We start from the raw sequence: 17,256 nt of genomic DNA on the forward strand, positions 1-17,256 counted from the left end.
AGAAATGAGTGTTTGTATTGATTTTCTTAGACTCCTGTATCATATGCTCCGATTGAAGGGGACGAGGGGCTTGAGTTAATTTGATTTAATCTATGATTCTGTTCTATGATTCTATCTGATTCATAAATAGCAATGGTACGAGGGGTGAGTTTGATTGAGGAATGGCCTTCGTGTTCAGCCGTGAGAAACAAACACAGGAAAAGGCAATTAAGCAAGGAAAGCAGGCAACACAAACGGCAGCTGAAGAGAAAGGAGGCAGGCAATCGCCTTCCTTAGAGATGCAAAAGGAGACAGACAGACATCCATCGAAGGTCCCCAAACTAAGGCCCGGGGGCCACATGCGGCCCACCGAAGTCATTCATCCGGCCCCCACGGTGCACCTTCCAAAGTTCTGTTTGTTTATAATGGTATTTCAATTATTATTTAATTAATAATTAATTATTAAAGGGTGCTTTGCCAGTGCTTTTGGTGCACAAAGAAAAGGGGCTTGGACGAAATGGCCCAAGGGGTCTTTTCCAATCCTTATTATTATTATTATTATTATTGACACAAAGACACAGTATAACACAGCAAACTTATATATATATAAAGAAAGAGTGATGGCATCATGGTGACCCACAAAACAACAAAACTACAGGCCCTCCAACCTTGAAATTTGACAACACAACCCATCATCCACGCCTCTAGGTTGATACAACAAAAAGAAAAGAAAAATAAAGTCCTAATGAGAGAGAGAGGAATAATTACTTGTATCCAATTGCTGCCAGTTAGAAGGCTAAGCTCCTCCAACTTGGTCTCTTAGCAACCCAATAAAAAATAATAAAAAACACTAAAAAAATTAATACAATAAAATACTATAACAAAATAACTAAAAATAATACAAGAAAATAATAAATATAATAAATAAAAATATAACTTACAATAAAATTAATTAAAAAATGCAAATAAAGTCAAATAAAAATTACACAACAATTTTTAACCAATACCACCACCACTTTGCCACAGCAACGCGTGGCCGGGCACAGCTAGTATATATATATGCATGCTGGATTTCGTATCACAAAATTGCAAGTTGAGCGATTCCCCAGCGTTTAGGATTGTGTGATGTGTATGATGATGATGATGATGATGATGATGATGATGAATATTGAGGCTGGGTGGCCATCTGTCAGGGGTGTTTTGCTTGTGCTTTTAGTGCACAAAGGTAGAAGGGGGTTGGACTCAATGGCCCAAGGGGTCTCTTCCAACCATCTTTATTATTTTTAGTATGATTATGATTAACATTGAGGCTGTAATTGTTCCCATTTGTTTGTTTTTTTACTTCGCAATAAGAGATGTGCAGTATGCATAGGAATTTGTTTATAGGAGTTTTTTTTTTTCCAACTATACTCCGGCCCTCCAATGGTCTGAGGGACCATGAACTGGCCACTTGTTTAAAAAGTTTGAGGACCCCTGGTCTGGAATGTCAAGCCAAGGAACTCACAAGACAATAAACTACCCCCCAAAAAACAGAGATCTTAGGTGTACATAGACAGTTAAAACAAAATAGTGATGGATTGGTGCCTCAAAGGACTGAAATATTTTGATAAGCGTCTTCAGGTGTGAAATATCCTTGGAAGTCCAACCGAGTTGTGTCGTGGTGTAAAAGTAAAGGTAAAGGTTTTTCCCTGACGTTAAGTCCAGTCATGTCTGACTCTGCGGGTTGGTGCTCATCTCCATTTCTAAGCCAAAGAGCCGGCGTTGTCCGTAGACACCTCCAAGGTCATGTGGCCACTGGCATGACTGCATGGAGAGCTGTTACCTTCCCGCCTGAGCAGTACCTATTGATCTACTCACATTGGCATGTTTTCGAACTGCTAGGTTGGCAGGAGCTGGAGCAACAGCGGGCGCTCATTCTGCTCCCGGGGTTTGAACCTGGGACCTTTCGTTCTGCAAGTTCAACAGCTCAGCCCTTTAACGCGCTGTGCCACCACCACGGGCACTCCTTTTTATTTCGTGCTACCTGCGGATCTCGTTTTGCAAAATGAAGTCTGTTGTCTCACTCTCCTCGCCTCACAATCTATTTTGAACCACACGCTTCTGAGGTTTAATGAAGCCAAGCCTCTTCACGATGTTTCCAAAGTTGTCCGTATTCTCCAGCGTCTGCCCAGGCTCCAAGGTGACACAGAAATGACAAGGGCAACGGGTCAAGAGAGCACGACTCGAGTCCTTTCCTCCAAGGCCCTGGGAGGCCGCTCCTCTGAACTGAACCCAGGGAGCTTTGCCAGGCGATGATTCCCGACTAACTCCGGACCCGTCCTGACTTGCCGCCTGGGTCTCTTCTTGCCAAGGTCTCTGTGGCTTCATGGATCAGGCCGGTCTCTTATTATCATGGGCTGGGGGAGGCGGGGATTTGCAGCACTTTATCTGTTATCTCCAGTTTACAACTTTTATAATGTGCACTTTACCTAGTCTATGATTACAACCTCGATGTTTTTAATTCCATGTTTTATTAAGTACTAGCTGTGCCCGGCCACGCGTTGCTGTGGCAAAGTGGTGGTGGTATCGGTTAAAACTTGTTGTGGAATTTTTATTTGACGTTATTTGTATTTTTTTAAATTAATTTTATTGTCACTTATTTATTATATTTTATTATTTTGTTGTATTATTTTTAGTCATTTTGTTATAGTATTTTATTGTATTAATTATTTTAGTGTTTTTTTTATAATTTTTATTGTCTTATTTGTATTTATTTTTTATCATTATTTTATTAACACTGGGCTGAGTGGGTTGCTAGGAGACCAAGTGGGCGGAGCTTAGCCTTCTAACTGGCAGCAATTGGATAAAAACAATTATTCCTCTCCCTCTAATTAGGAATTTATTTTTCTTTTCTTTTTGTTGTATCAACCTAGAGGCATGGATGAGGGGTTGTGATGTCAATTTTCGAGGTTGTGGGGTGTTTACTTTTGTTGTTTTGTCCGCTGCCGTGATGCCATCACTCTTTTATATATATAGATGTCTTTTTATTTCTATAGGTTAATGTTTAAATTTTATAATTGTGTATGTTTTTGTCTATTGATATATTGTATACTAGCTGTGCCCGGCCACGCGTTGCTGTGGCGAAATATGGTGGTATGGGAAATAAAGTACAGTAAAGTCTCACTTATCTAAGACTCACTTATCCAAGCCTCTGGATTATCCAAGGCATTTTTGTAGTCAATGTTTTCAATATATCGTGATATTTTGGTGCTAAATTCGGAAATACAGTAATTACAACATAACATTACTGCGTATTGAACTACTTTTTCTGTCAAATTTGTTGTATAACATGAAGTTTTGGTGCTTAATTTGTAAAATTATAACCTATTTTGATGTTTAATAGGCTTTTCCTTAATCCCTCCTTATTATCCAAGATATTTGCTTATCCAAGCTTCTGCTGGCCCGTTTAGCTTGGATAAGTGAGACTCTACTGTATTGAGGAATTGGCGGTAGTTAAGGTCAAGGGTAAAGGTTTTCCCCTGACATTAAGTCCATTATAAATGGGTAATATAGCTGTGTGGAAGGGCCTTGAGTCTACACTGCCATATAATCCAGTTAAAATCAGATAATCTGTATTTTATAGGCAGTGTGGAAGAGGCCTAAGTGAGGCCTAACTCTGCCTGTCCCCTGGACTGAGTGGGTTGCTAGGAGACCAAGTTAGCCTTCTAACTGGCAGCAATTGGAGAAAAACAATTATTCCTCTTCCTCTAATTAGGACTTTATTTTTCTTTTCTTTTTGTTGTATGAACGTAGAGGCATGGATGAGGGTTTGTGCTGCCAAGTTTAGTGATTCTGGGATGTGCAGTTTTGTTGTTTTGTCCTAGGCCGAAATTTCATTACCCTTATATATATATAGATTGTTATTGTTTTTATCCGGGCTTGGCCCATGTGAGCCTCCCCGAGTCCCCTTTGGGGGAGATGGAGGCGGGGTACAAATAAACGTATTATTATTATCATTATTATTATTATTATTATTATTATCATCATCATTTTTTATTTCATGTCAAAAGCATTGCATAACAAAATACATTTTAAAATGATGGGGGGGAAAAGGAAATCACAAGCACCTAAATAGTTTTAGACCAAAAGTGGGCAACAGCAACCACATTGTCCGTAGCTTTAAGCAACTCCTCCTCTGTACATGAGGCAGGACATTGTGGGCAAGCATGCAGATGCGGAGTTGTTTGTTCTGCTCCACAGTCACATAATTATTATTATCATTATTATTATTATTATTATTTGCAAACCAGGCAGTGACCCGTCCTGCCTTTCCATGAGGCCGCTTAGCATTTCTCCCTCCTTGCTGAGCAGCGGTCCCAACATTTATTTTGTCATCCCTTCATTTTGCCCACACAATGGGCCCTTGGTATCTGCTGGGCTTTGGTTCCATTATATACAACAGTGCAGCACAATCACATTCCGCATTTAACCAAGGCTTGCTTTTTGCTTTTGAAGCCGTCCAAGCCATGGGTGGTTGGATCCGCGGGTGCAGAATCCACGAGTCCAAAGGGCCGGCTGTATTTTGGGTCGCTCCTTCCTCGCTGGCCTCTCCGGCATCACCTCTTTCTGAGCTTCAGCTTTCCTTGCGCGGCTCCTGCAAGGCCTGGCCTACATGCCTGGAGTCTCCAATCGGCCATTCCTCCCATTCTTTATTCTTTTTCCTTCCGCTTTCTTCCTGAGCCTTATCGTCCTATCAGCCTGGGACTGGCTGTTTCGTCTCTCTGCCATAAAGAAGGGAGATGGGGCGGGGGAGGCTGGGAAGATGGATGGGGAACGTGGTGGAGATAAGACCATCTGGACTCTCCACAGATATATATAAACCTTCCTTGTTTAGTTTCTCCATACCTCACAACCTCTGAGGATGACTGCCATAGATGTGGGCGAAACGTCAGGAGAGAATGCTGCTTCTGGAACATGGCCAGACAGCCCGAAAGACATACAACAACCCTGTGATCCCGGCCATGAAAGCCTTCGACAACACATAAGACCATCTGTTTTGTTGGGGAAAATGGAAACTGCAGTCAACAAACTGTGGGCACAGTGTTTGACCACTAAGGGGAGTGGGTGGGAATTAGAGTCTGAGATATATATACATACATACATACATACATACATACATACATATATATATATATATCTCAGGCATGGGCAAGCTTCGGACCTCCAGGAGTTTTGGACTTCAACTCCCACAATTCCTAACAGCCGCTAGGCTGTTAGGAATTGTGGGAGTTGAAGTCCAAAACTCCTGGAGGTCCGAAGTTTGCCCATGCCTGATTGATATATATATATATATATATATATATATATATATATATATAGATAGATAGATAGATAGATATAGATAGATAGATAGCATTTATCTTCCGCCCTTCTTTCTCACCGTGAAGGGGACTCAGGGCGGATCACATTGCACACATAAAGGCATACATTCAATGCCATAACATAGAACAGAGATAGAGACAAGATGCAGGCACTGGGCTGGCCTCGAACTCATGACCTCTTGGTCAGAGTGATTTGTTGATTTGTTGCAGCTGGCTTGCTTTCCAGCCTGCGCCACAGCCCGGTCCTATATGGGAGGTTTGAGCAGGAAAACTTTAGAACGGTCTTCTTAGGATTTCGGAAAGATGGAATAAACACCTTGTTTCCAGTGATTTATTTAAGATCTCCCAGAGTCTGACATTTCTGTGCAGCAACATTGGCTTTTTCAGGTGCTGCCTATTTTTCTTCTTCCACGGAACTGTTTGCCACGGGGCTTTTAGTAGCTCCATCTTGAAGAAGTCCCACCTTGATGGGTTTCTCTTTCCCTTTGCATGTCAGGCCACGGGACTCTGAGTCCGGCCGAACTACCTTTCCTGGGATCTCTGCCTCTTCTCTCCAACGTATCCTTCCAGGGAGGAATTTGGGAAACGGACCCCAGAACAGACGGAGCAGAAGCCTCACTTGCCTTTGGACTGGCTCTTGCTAAGGACATTCAGCCTCTACCAAACTGCCACTGTTCTACTGGCATCCAAACACTGTCAGTAAAAAAAATCCTTTTTCCCTTGGAAAAATGAAGTGAATTTCCAGCCGCACCCACTGCCTCGGGGGCAAGACGCGGCTGCAGGGTGGTTCACACCTGGGTTGTGCATCAGAACAACGCCGAGGAGTTGCAACCTGGCACATTTTAAAGCAGTGGTTCCCAACCTGTGGTCCGTGAACCACCAGTGGTCTGCAGCCTCACCGTTACAAATACAAATAATAACACAGCCCAACCAAAAAAAAATTTTTTTTTCATGGTGTCTTCGTTTTGAGGCCTGTTCCTGGGGTTATTTAGAGTGCTGATTCAGAACATTGCATTGGATAGATCACATCAGCTGTAGATTATGAAATATGGTTTTCTGTGGGCGAGCAGATGGCAACTACTGGGTGGCATATGTTGTGTATCAGAAACTAGAGCTGATGTGGCCTATCCAATGCTATTTCCCGAATCAACACCCCAAATAACCAAATTGAATCTAAAGTTGATCAAAAACTGATTCGTAACTTTTTCGGTACTAATGTTGGAGAGTGGTTCCGGGTCAAAGTGGTTGACTACTGGATGGCGCCCACTGGATGGCATATGTTCCATATCAGAAACTGCTGATGTGGTCTATCCAATGCAATTTCCCGAATCAACACCCCAAATAACCAAACCAAATTTAAAGTTGACCAAAAACCAACATGAAATAAATAAAATAAATAAAATAAATAAATAAACCAAAAACTGATTCATAACCCTTTTGGTACTCATGTTGGAGAGTGGTCCCAGGTCAAAGTGGCTGACTACTGTATGGTAACTACTGGACTGCATATGTTCTTATCAGAAAACGGAGCTGATGTGGTCTATCCAATGCCATTTTCTGAATCAACACCCCAAATAACCAAACCGAATCTAAAGTTGACCAAAAAACAATTTGGAGAGTGATCCAGGGTCAAAGTGTTTGACTACTGGATGGTAACTACTGGATGGCATATGTTCCATATCAGAAACTAGAGCTGATGTGGTCGATCCAGTGCAATTTTCTGAATCAGCACCTCAAATAACCAAACCAAATCTAAAGTTGACCAAAACCGATTCATAACCCTTTTGGTACTCATGTTGGAGAGTGGTCCCGGGTCAACGTGGTTGACTACTGTATGGTAATTACTGGACGGCATATGTTCTGTATTAGAAAACAGAGCTGATGTGGTCTATCCAATGCAATTTTCTGAATTGGCATCCCAAATAACCAAATCTAAAGTTGACTCAAAACATATTCGTAACCATTTCGGTACTAATGTTGGAGATTGGTCCCTGGTCAGAGTGGTCGACTACTGGATGGCATATGTTCTATATCAGAAACTAGAGCTGATGTGGTCTATCCAATGCAATTTCCCGAATCAACTCCCCAAATAACCAAACTGAATCTAAAGTTGACCAAAAACCGATTCGTAACCCTTTTGGTACCCATGTTGGAGAGTGGTCCCGGATCAACGTGGTTGACTACTGGATGGCATATGTTTTGTATCAAAAAACAGAGCTGATGTGGTCTATCCAATGCAATTTCTCGAATCAACACCCCAAATAGCCAAACCAAATCTAAAGTTGACCGAAGACTGATTCATAACCCTTTTGATACCCATATTGGAGAGTGGTCCCTGGTCAAAGTGGTCCCCGGTCAAGTGGTCCCTGGTCAAAAAAAGGTTGGGAACCATTGTTTTAAAGGCAAACCCTGGACATCTAAGAACTCTGTCCGGTATAAAGGGACTCCAGAAAGTAATCAATAAAGGAAACATCTGTAAAACCACACACACGCAATCCTGGCGCCACAGGCTACACTGTCCACAGGTGAACCTTGTCCCACTTCCCAGGTATTGACCTCGGCTTTAGACTCCCTTCGGCCTTTCCTCAAGGTGTTTTGGACTGCAACTCCCAGCATTCCTCACAGCCTCAGGCCCTTTCCTTTTCCCCCTCGGCCGCTTAAGCGGCCGAGGGGGAAAAGGAAGGGGCCTGAGGCTGTGAGGAATGCTGGGAGTTGCAGTCCAAAACACCTCGAGGGTAGACAAAGCTACTGTGAGTGGACTGGGAATTGGTTCTGGGTACAGGGCAGGGACCCAGTTTTGTGCAGGACAGAATTCAGGATGGGAGTGTCCTGAGTGGGAGGGCTGAATCAATGGGAAGGGGCCAACAAGAACCATAACCCATTCCAACCCCACTCAAAATAGGAAATCCAGAGCCAAAGTGGTCCTGAGAGGCCCACCATCACATAACACTGATGGTGAGGAAGATCTCCCTAATGTTCTAGTGGATGGAGATGTGGACTCTGAGCTGGAATGTGTCCAGAGGAAGGGAACTCAAAGGATCAAGGGTCTGGAGAACAAGTCCTATGAGGAGAGGCTGAAAGAGTAGGGCTTGTTGAGCCTGCAGGAGAAGGCTGAGGGGAGACATCATGATGGCCACGCAGGAAGATATGAGGGGAAGTCATAGGGAGGAGGGAGCTTGCTTGTTTTCTGCTGCCCTGGAGACTGGGATGCAATGGAACAATGGCTACAAAATACAGGAAAGGAAGGAGATTCCACCTGAACATGAGGAAGAAATTCCTGACTGTATGTGTGAGAGAGCTGTTCAGCAGTGGAACTCTCTGCCTTGGTGGAGGCTCCTTCTTTGGAGGCTTTGAAGCAGAGGCTGGGTGGCCATCTGTCAGGGGGGCTTTGAATGCGATTTTCCTGCTTCTTGGCAGAATGGGGTTGGACTGGATGATCCATGAGGTTTCTTCCAACTCTATGAATCTCTTTTGTTTGACCTTTGAATCACATTCAGATCTCTGGAACAGTAGAAAACAATCTGGCTTCTACATCTGGCTGTTAGGAATGGTGGGAGTTAGAGTCCAAAACACCTGGAGGACCAAATTTGCCCATGCCTGTTCTACATGATGCCTCCTCAGATCTTTAACGGCCAGCCTCCACCTACTCAGCCTTCTCTTCTCCAAGCTCCTCCAGCCATTCCTCCCAAGGAGGACCTTGGACCATTTGGTGGCCCTTCTCCAGACACCTTCCAGAACAAGACACAGGATTATTATTATGATTTATTTGCACTTTTAGCACTTTGGCCTAGATTCTTTGAACCTAACCCATGATTTTAACATTTTATCTTGTATGTGGTTTTTATGACTTGCTTCTATTGTCTGATTATTGGTTTTAATGGTTTTATTGTTTTGTTTTTATTGTTCTGTTCGGGCTTGGTCTCATGTAAGCTGCCCTGAGTCCCTTCGGGGAGATGAGGCAGGGTATAAGAATAAAATTATTATTATTATTATTATTATTATTATTATTATTATTATTATTATTATTATTATTATTCTAACCAATGCAGAATAAAGTGGGAGGGCTTTAGACTGAGGTACTACCTGGAAGATGGGGGCATCCTTCGAGGAGAAATCAGGAGAGAACACCCCAACTGCCACAGAGAGAACTGGGCAAGAAGTACAAGAACTCAATACAGAGAAGGGAAAACACCGAAATAGGCTGCTGGGGAGGATGGCCCATGCCATCAGTGTCTCTACCGCACCACACAAAGCGTGGGAAACAAACAAGATGAACTCAAACTCTTACTACAACAAATGAAATACGATTATAATCAGCACCACTGTCTCATGATGGGAATGAACTCATAGAAGGATATAGCCTATTTTGGAAAAATAGACTAATCAGGAAAGAAGGTGAAAGAGCACAGTATTTCCAGGGCGTTTACACCTATGAGGAAATCCATGGTGCAAATCCTAGAAGCCTGGTTGATGGCATCTGGGTCAAAATTAAGGTGGAAAGAAACAACAGGGAGAAGCCATTGTGTAGGTCTACCATAGGCTTCCAAGCCTGACTGAGGATCTACATGATATCTTCCTAGAACAGATGTGAGAGAGGCCTTGGCAATGGGAGAGCTCACCTCTTTTGGCATCTGTTGGAAGGCAAACCCTGCTGAGAAGACCAGGCCCAACAAACCCCTCACTTGCCTTGCAGACCACATGCATGGGTTTCTCAAACACAAGCCAGGCCAGATAAACTAACCTGACCTCTTTTTGTGATAAGTGACAAGCTTGGTGGGTGAAGGGAATGATGGGACACATCTCTGACAAAGTCCCCCGTGATATTCTCACCAAGAAGTAAACAGTGAAACGTGGGCTAGACAATGCTAATGTGCGGTGGACTGGAAACTGGTTGGCTGGCCCAACCCAAAGGGCGCTCCACAGCTTTTATATTAATATTCTATTATATCATATTAATTTATATTAATAGCTTTTCAGACTATTCCACACCTTTATCAATGACTTGGACGACAGAATAGAAGGTGTGCTGCTCAAATTTGCAGATGGGACCAAGTTGGGAGGGATACGCAATGCCCCTGAGGACAGAGGCAGGATCCAAAAGGATCACAACGGATTGGCAAACTGATTGGCCTAATCAAACAACATGGACTTCAACAAGGTGAAATGTATGGCACAACACTTCGGCGATAAAAGCGGAATGGACACCTATTGTATGGGAGACACTGGTTTGAAAATAATCAATATGAAAGGGATTTGGGCATCTTAGGGTGCTTCCACACAGCACCAAAATGCGGGTTTTCCATGCGGAGCAAAAAAACACAGGACCTGAGAGCCAGTCCACACACAGGCCTGTTGGTCCCAGGATTTCTGCCTGGGACGTCCAGACTTGCTGCTTCATTGTGGGACTTCGAAGCCCACAAGACAGCTGCCACAAGACATCCACCAGAAATTTCGGCTTTTTTTAAAACAAAATTTTAAATGTGCAGATGTGAATATGTGCATAATCTTTAATGCACTGATGCGAATATGCACATTGGTCATATGGGCTTTGTTCCTGGGTCATCCATATCTGTTCCTCGTTGATTTTATCCTGAAAAGATGGCAACAGTTGACCAGAGGGTGAAAATCTTGTCCTGGCAAAAGACACTTCGTCCTCCACACGTTGAATGAAGTCTGTGGCACGCAAACAAAGTTTGTGGAGCAGGACAACTACTTTCAAAGTCAGGACTACACGATTGAACAGGAACGGACCCTTTCAAGCCAGGAACAGGACTTTGCCATTATTATTCTCATTCTGAGGCTGCATGGCCATCTGTCCAGACAGGTTTGGTCATGTCCTTGTGCCTGGGAACAATGGGGTGATGTTCCTGGGTCAAACATGCCTGTTCCTCAGTATTTTTATCATAAAAACATGGGGGAATTTGATTATATGGCAAAATCTTTGCTTGTGTGTCGCAAATGTCATTAAACGTGTATAGGACGATCTTTCTTTTGCCAGGGCAAAGTTTTCACCCTCGGGTCAACTGTTGCCATGTTCTTAGGATACAACCAACCTTGAACCGACATGTATAGTTCTGGGAACACACCAACTTATTTTCTGAGCGTAGGGACAGACAGAGATTTGAATATCCGCATTTTCCGAGTTATTTCGAGATTCGAATATCCGCATTTTCCTAATATTTCGAAATTCGAATATCCACATTTTTTCGAGTATTTCGAGATTCAAATATCCGCATTTTCTGAATATTTCGAGATTCAAATATCCGCATTTTCCAGCCAGAATCGGGATATTCCCACAAGTAAAAATCTCGTGCCTTTAGCTCTTTGTAACGATTCCTCCTGGGTTTTCAGGAGGAATCGCTCCATTTTGAACCGGGATCTCCTGGGATAAAGGGACTGTGCGGATGGGCCTTTGGTGAACCTGAGTCGAGAGTGAGATGGGGCAGCTGAGGAAGCCAAGGCGAGTCTGGGATGTATCTATGGCAGGCCTGGGTCAACTTGGGCCCTCCCTCCAGGTGTTTTGGACTGCAACTTGCACCCTTCCTAACAGCCTAATTCATCCAGTATATGGATGATATACTCATAACAGGCAGGGGCAAACTTCAGCCCTCTAGGTGTTTTGGACTGCAACTTGCACCCTTCCTAACAGCCTAATTCATCCAGTATGTGGACGATATACTCATAACAGTCGAGGGCCAACTCCAGCCCTCCAGGTGTTTTGGACTCCAACTCGCACCCTTTCTAACAGCCTAATTCATCCAGTATGTGGACGATATACTCATAACAGTCGAGGGCCAACTCCAGCCCTCCAGGTGTTTTGGACTCCAACTCGCACCCTTTCTAACAGCCTAATTCATCCAGTATGTGGACAATATACTCATAACAGTCGAGGGCCAACTCCAGCCCTCCAGGTGTTTTGGACTCCAACTCACACCCTTTCTAACAGCCTAATTCATCCAGTATGTGGACGATATACTCATAACAGTTGAGGGCCAACTCCAGCCCTCCAGGTGTTTTGGACTCCAACTCGCACCCTTTCTAACAGCCTAATACATCCAGTATGTGGACGATATACTCATAACAGTCGAGGGCAAGCTCCAGCTGTCCAGGTGTTTTGGACGGCAACTCCCACCATTCCTCACAGCCTCAGGCCCTTTCCTTTTCCCCTTCGGCCGCTTAAGCGGCCGAAGGGGAAAAGGAAGGGGCCTGAGGCTGTGAGGAATGGTGGGAGTTGCCGTCCAAAACACCTGGAGGGAAGGCCCAAGTTGGTCCATGCCTGGGGCAGTCATCCTTGGAGTCAAGCAAGAGATTCCAGCGGGATATTTATTAGGAAGAGGAGCGCCATGTGCCTGTCCCGCCTGCCCGGGCCTGTCGGTGCCTGTGCTGCTTCTTCTCCTGCTTCCCATCCCCCAGGCAGGCAGGCAGGCAGGCCCCTCCCTCTCCCTCCGCCTGAGTGGCGCTCCCTGCAAAACCAGACGGACGGCTTCCCTCCGACTGACAGGCGGGCGGGCAGGGAGACACACCCAGGGCACCCACAGCCACGACGAGGAGGAGGAGGATCTGTGGTCTGAGCTGTTCTTTGCATTGGAATTTGAATTGGGGGCAGGGGTTAGGTTCTGGAGCCCCAGTCCCCTTTAATGGGCTCCCATAAGGACAGGTTTTTTGGGTGGAGGGGCAACTGTCTGGGAAACGAGGAGCAATCTGAAACCCCCCTCCCAATCTAGGAGAGGAAAGAGGACACTCGCAGGGTCATTGCAGGACATCCAAGAGAGAAGAGAAGAGACAGGAAGGTCTAAGTCTGACCACTCCCAACCTGGGAAGCCCTCCTTAGAGGAACCGCACTCTTGTGAGCATGTTGAGGATCTGAGAACACTCGCATAAAGAGACTATTTTTCTCTCGTGGAATTGATTCAAAGAGCTTGTCTAGCAACCATCCTAAGATACCAGGCTGGGAAGATATTTACTTTTACACTTGAAAGGGTGTGGGTGGAATCCCCTAACTTTTCTTACGATCCTTGACCTCCCTTGCCCTTCCTTATCTTGACCTGCGCCTAAATAGACATTGAAACCCCAGCTATAGATACAGTAGAGTCTCATTTATCCAACGTAAACAGGCCAGCAGAACGTTGGATAAATGAATATCTTTGATAATAAGGAGAGATTAAGGAATAATAATAATAATAATAATAATAATAATAATAATAATAATAAAACTTTATTTATACCCCGCCACCATCTCCCCAACGGGGACTCGGGGCGGCTTACATGGGGTCATGCCCAGGACAATACAATATAGCAAAATATAAAAACAACATATCATAATACAATTACAACAATAGGAAAAACCTATTAAACATCAAATTAGGTTATGATTTTACAAATTAAGCACCAAAGCATCATGTTATACAACAAATTTGACAGAAAAAGTAGTTCAATACGCCGTAAGGTTATGTTGTAATTACTGTATTTACGAATTTAGCACCAAAATATCACGATATATTGAAATCATTGACTACAAAAATGCGTTGGATAATCCAGAACATTGGATAAGCGAGTGTTGGATAAGTGAGACTCTACTGTACTTGTCTTTGTGAATATATTATTCAGCCTCTTTTATTGGTATCTAGTAAGTGTTTTTTATGGCACTTCCACTCAATGGTGGAGAACCTCCTCACAAGCAGAACTATTAGGTTGAGTCCACAGGCTCTCCAGACAGCAATGGAGGAGATGCTAGTTAGTGCTGGACCACAATGCCTATCTTCATGGTTGGTGATAAAGAGACTTGTAGTCCAAATGCCTGGAGGAGACCAACTGAGGACAGCTGCTTTCAAACAACAAGGTCCTAGCTCGACCAATAGTCTAATTTGATATAGGGTAGCTTAGGTTGCCTGTATTCACATGATACAATGAATTAAAGATACTCAACAAACAGTACTCAAGCTAAAGTACCTCAGAGGGGGCGGTGGGGGGTCTGGGCACATGGCAGCCCCCTTTGCAGAACCCTGGAGGCCAAGCCCACTCCCTCCCCGCCTATTTTGGAGGTCAGCTTAGGCCAGGCCTGGGCCAATTTGGGCCCTCCCTGGAATCATAGAATCATAGAAGAGTAGAGTTGGAAGAGACCTCATGGGCCATCCAGTCCAACCCTCCCTCCAGAGCTCCTGGACTGCAACTCCCACCATTCCTCACAGCTCACCAGAATTTCGCAAAAGACCCCCCAGCCCTGTTTTACCACTTGCAGTGAGACAATGCATTCTAGGAACAGAAAGGTGGAGTGGCCACATCAGAGCAAACTTCTACATGGAGGAACACTTTGAGAAACAGCACTCAAAAGGCCCACCACGTGGGTTCCGATCTGGGGGGACACCTGGCCTCCCTCCTTCCGGGGTCACCTGGGGGGGGGCACTGAGGTCTGGCCCCATCAGTCACCCTCAGGCCTAGGCCAGGGAAGGACTGCAACTCCCACCATTCCCAACAGCGCTGGAAAGACAACTCCAGATGGAAGGAGAGAGGCAAGAAAGGAGAGAAGGGAGGGAAACACCATAATAATAATAATAATCATCATCATCATCATCATCATCATCATCATCATCTTCAAAGACTCTGGCAGAAACCAGTGCAGGTGGTCCCGGTGGTGATGGGCACACTGGGTGCCATCCCAAAAGATCTCAGCCGGCATTTGGAAACAATAGACATTGACAAAATTACGATCTGCCAACTGCAAAAGGCCACCCGACTGGGATCTGCGCACATCATCCGAAAATACATCACACAGTCCTAGACACTTGGGAAGTGTTCGACTTGTGATTTTGTGATACGAAATACAGCATATCTATCTTGTTTGCTGTATCATAATAAAATAATAATAATAATAATAATTCATCATACAATAATAACAATAATACATCACAATGACACTCCGAGGGCCATTGCAGGACACCCTGAAGGGAAGGGAAGAGACCAGGTGGTCTGCGAGAAGGCCTTACATTTATTATTTAAACTGTTATGTTTATTCATATCATGATCTGATCACCATGCTCACTATATCCCATATGGAGGGGGTATTGGGATAACAATACAAAAGGTTTGCTAGGGTAGATCCCCTCTCACTCAGATTCAGCCCCCCACCCGAATCAAAATCCTGGCTATGGGCCTGGTGGGAGTGTAAACTACCATTAGGTCCAACCAAGCCAGATTGGTCTCAACTGAGAAGCAGGACTAAGAGCACCCAATCCATTCACCGATGGTGAAACGAACCCTAAAGAAGTCTACCCAAGGACAATAATGATCCTGGCGAGTGCTTCTCCTGAGCCCCGTGGACAAGTGGGCCACAGGAACCAGGACCCACGCCTGAGCAACCCGTGGAAGTGGGAGCAAAACAACTACAGAAGCGGAAGACATTTTTCAAGTCTTGGCAATTCTTGGGAAGGGGCCGACGTGGGATCCGATACAACAGCCAGCATAGTGATCTTGGGGTTGTGGTATGTTTTCCAGGCTGTTCCAGAAGCATTCTCTCCTGACGTTTTGCCCACATCGATAGCAGGCACCCTCATACCTCACAACCTCTGAGGATGCCTGCCATAGATGCGGGCGAAAAGTCAGGAGAGAATGCTTCTGGAACATGGCCAGACAGCCCCAGAAAACAGACAGCAACGCTTGGGAAGTGTTTGACTTGGGATTTTGTGATAGGGAATGTTTTTATGTCGAATTTTTTTTAATATATATTGTGGAATGATATTTTAAATTGTAAGTCGCTCGGAGCACTCTGGTGGAGAGCGACTAATTAAGAAATAATAAAGTGAAGTGAAATCCAGCATATAGATCTCGTTTGCTGTGTCATATTATGTCTTTGTGTCAATAATAATAATAATAATAATAATAATAATAATAATAATAATAATGGGGATGCATTTGCTTGCTACCCGCTCCACTCTAAAGATAGGCCTCCTCCTGCCTTGTGCGCGGCGCAAAGGGTCCAATGAGGCCTACCTGTGACTGTATATAGATCTCGTTTACTGTGTCAGACTATTTCTTTGTGTCAATAATAATAATAATAAGAATAATAATAATGGTGATGCATTTGCTTGCTACCCGCTCCACCCTAAAGATAGGCCTCCTCCTGCCTCGTGCGCGGCGCAAAGGGTCCAATGAGGCCTACCTGTGACTGTAAATAGATGTTTGCTGTGTCATATTATTTCTTTGTGTCAATAATAATAATAATAAGAATAATAATAATGGGGATGCATTTGCTTGCTACCCGCTCCACCCTAAAGATAGGCCTCCTCCTGCCTCGTGCGCGGCGCAAAGGGCCCAATGAGCCCTAACCTGTGAGTGTGGGGAAGGAAGGGCAAACTATAGATCGCCCACCACAATGGGGCCAAAACCACTGACTTCAATGGGACCACATGCAACATGGAAGAGCTTCTCACTGCCACACCAAGTGGTCAAAGGACACTGAGTCTCAGGCCAAGATCCGACATGGGCCAACTTTGTCCCTCGAGGTGTTTTGGACTGCAACTCCCACCATTCCTCACAGCCTCAGGCCCCTTCCTTTTGCCCCTCGGCCGCTTAAGCGGCCGAGGGGCAAAAGGAAAGGGCCTGAGGCTGTGAGGAATGGTGGGAGTTGCAGTCCAAAACACCTCGAGGGACAAAATTTGTCCCTAGAGACATCTGAGGACCCCCTCCCTCCCCCTCCCCTCCCCTCCCCCGGCCTAAGCCGTGCCTTACCTGCCCAGGTGAGCCGGGACGGGCGGCGGAAGAAGAGTCTCTCTCTCTCGCTCTCTCTCTCTCTCTCTCTGACTCCCTCCTCCCTCCCCTCCCCTCCCCTCCCCTCCCCTGGGGCCTGACTCACAGGGTGGGGTGGGAGGGGGGGCAGGCGGGGGAGGGCCGTCCCACGGAAAGGAAGGCAAAGGGGAAGGAA

General features: G+C 44.9%; 1 protein-coding gene across 1 annotated transcript in view; it reads right to left on the minus strand.

The window, feature by feature from the left end:
- Window positions 1-17,256, minus strand: part of fam83h (family with sequence similarity 83 member H) — a 42,534-nt gene extending 25,278 nt beyond the window's left edge. The window contains exon 1 of the mRNA XM_062979813.1: window positions 17,064-17,256. The gene's annotated coding sequence lies outside the window, so the exon portion shown is untranslated. The remainder of the gene's footprint in view (window positions 1-17,063) is intronic.

Source organism: Anolis carolinensis, chromosome 4 (genome assembly GCF_035594765.1).
Source record: "Anolis carolinensis isolate JA03-04 chromosome 4, rAnoCar3.1.pri, whole genome shotgun sequence".
Classification (NCBI taxonomy): domain Eukaryota; kingdom Metazoa; phylum Chordata; class Lepidosauria; order Squamata; family Dactyloidae; genus Anolis; species Anolis carolinensis.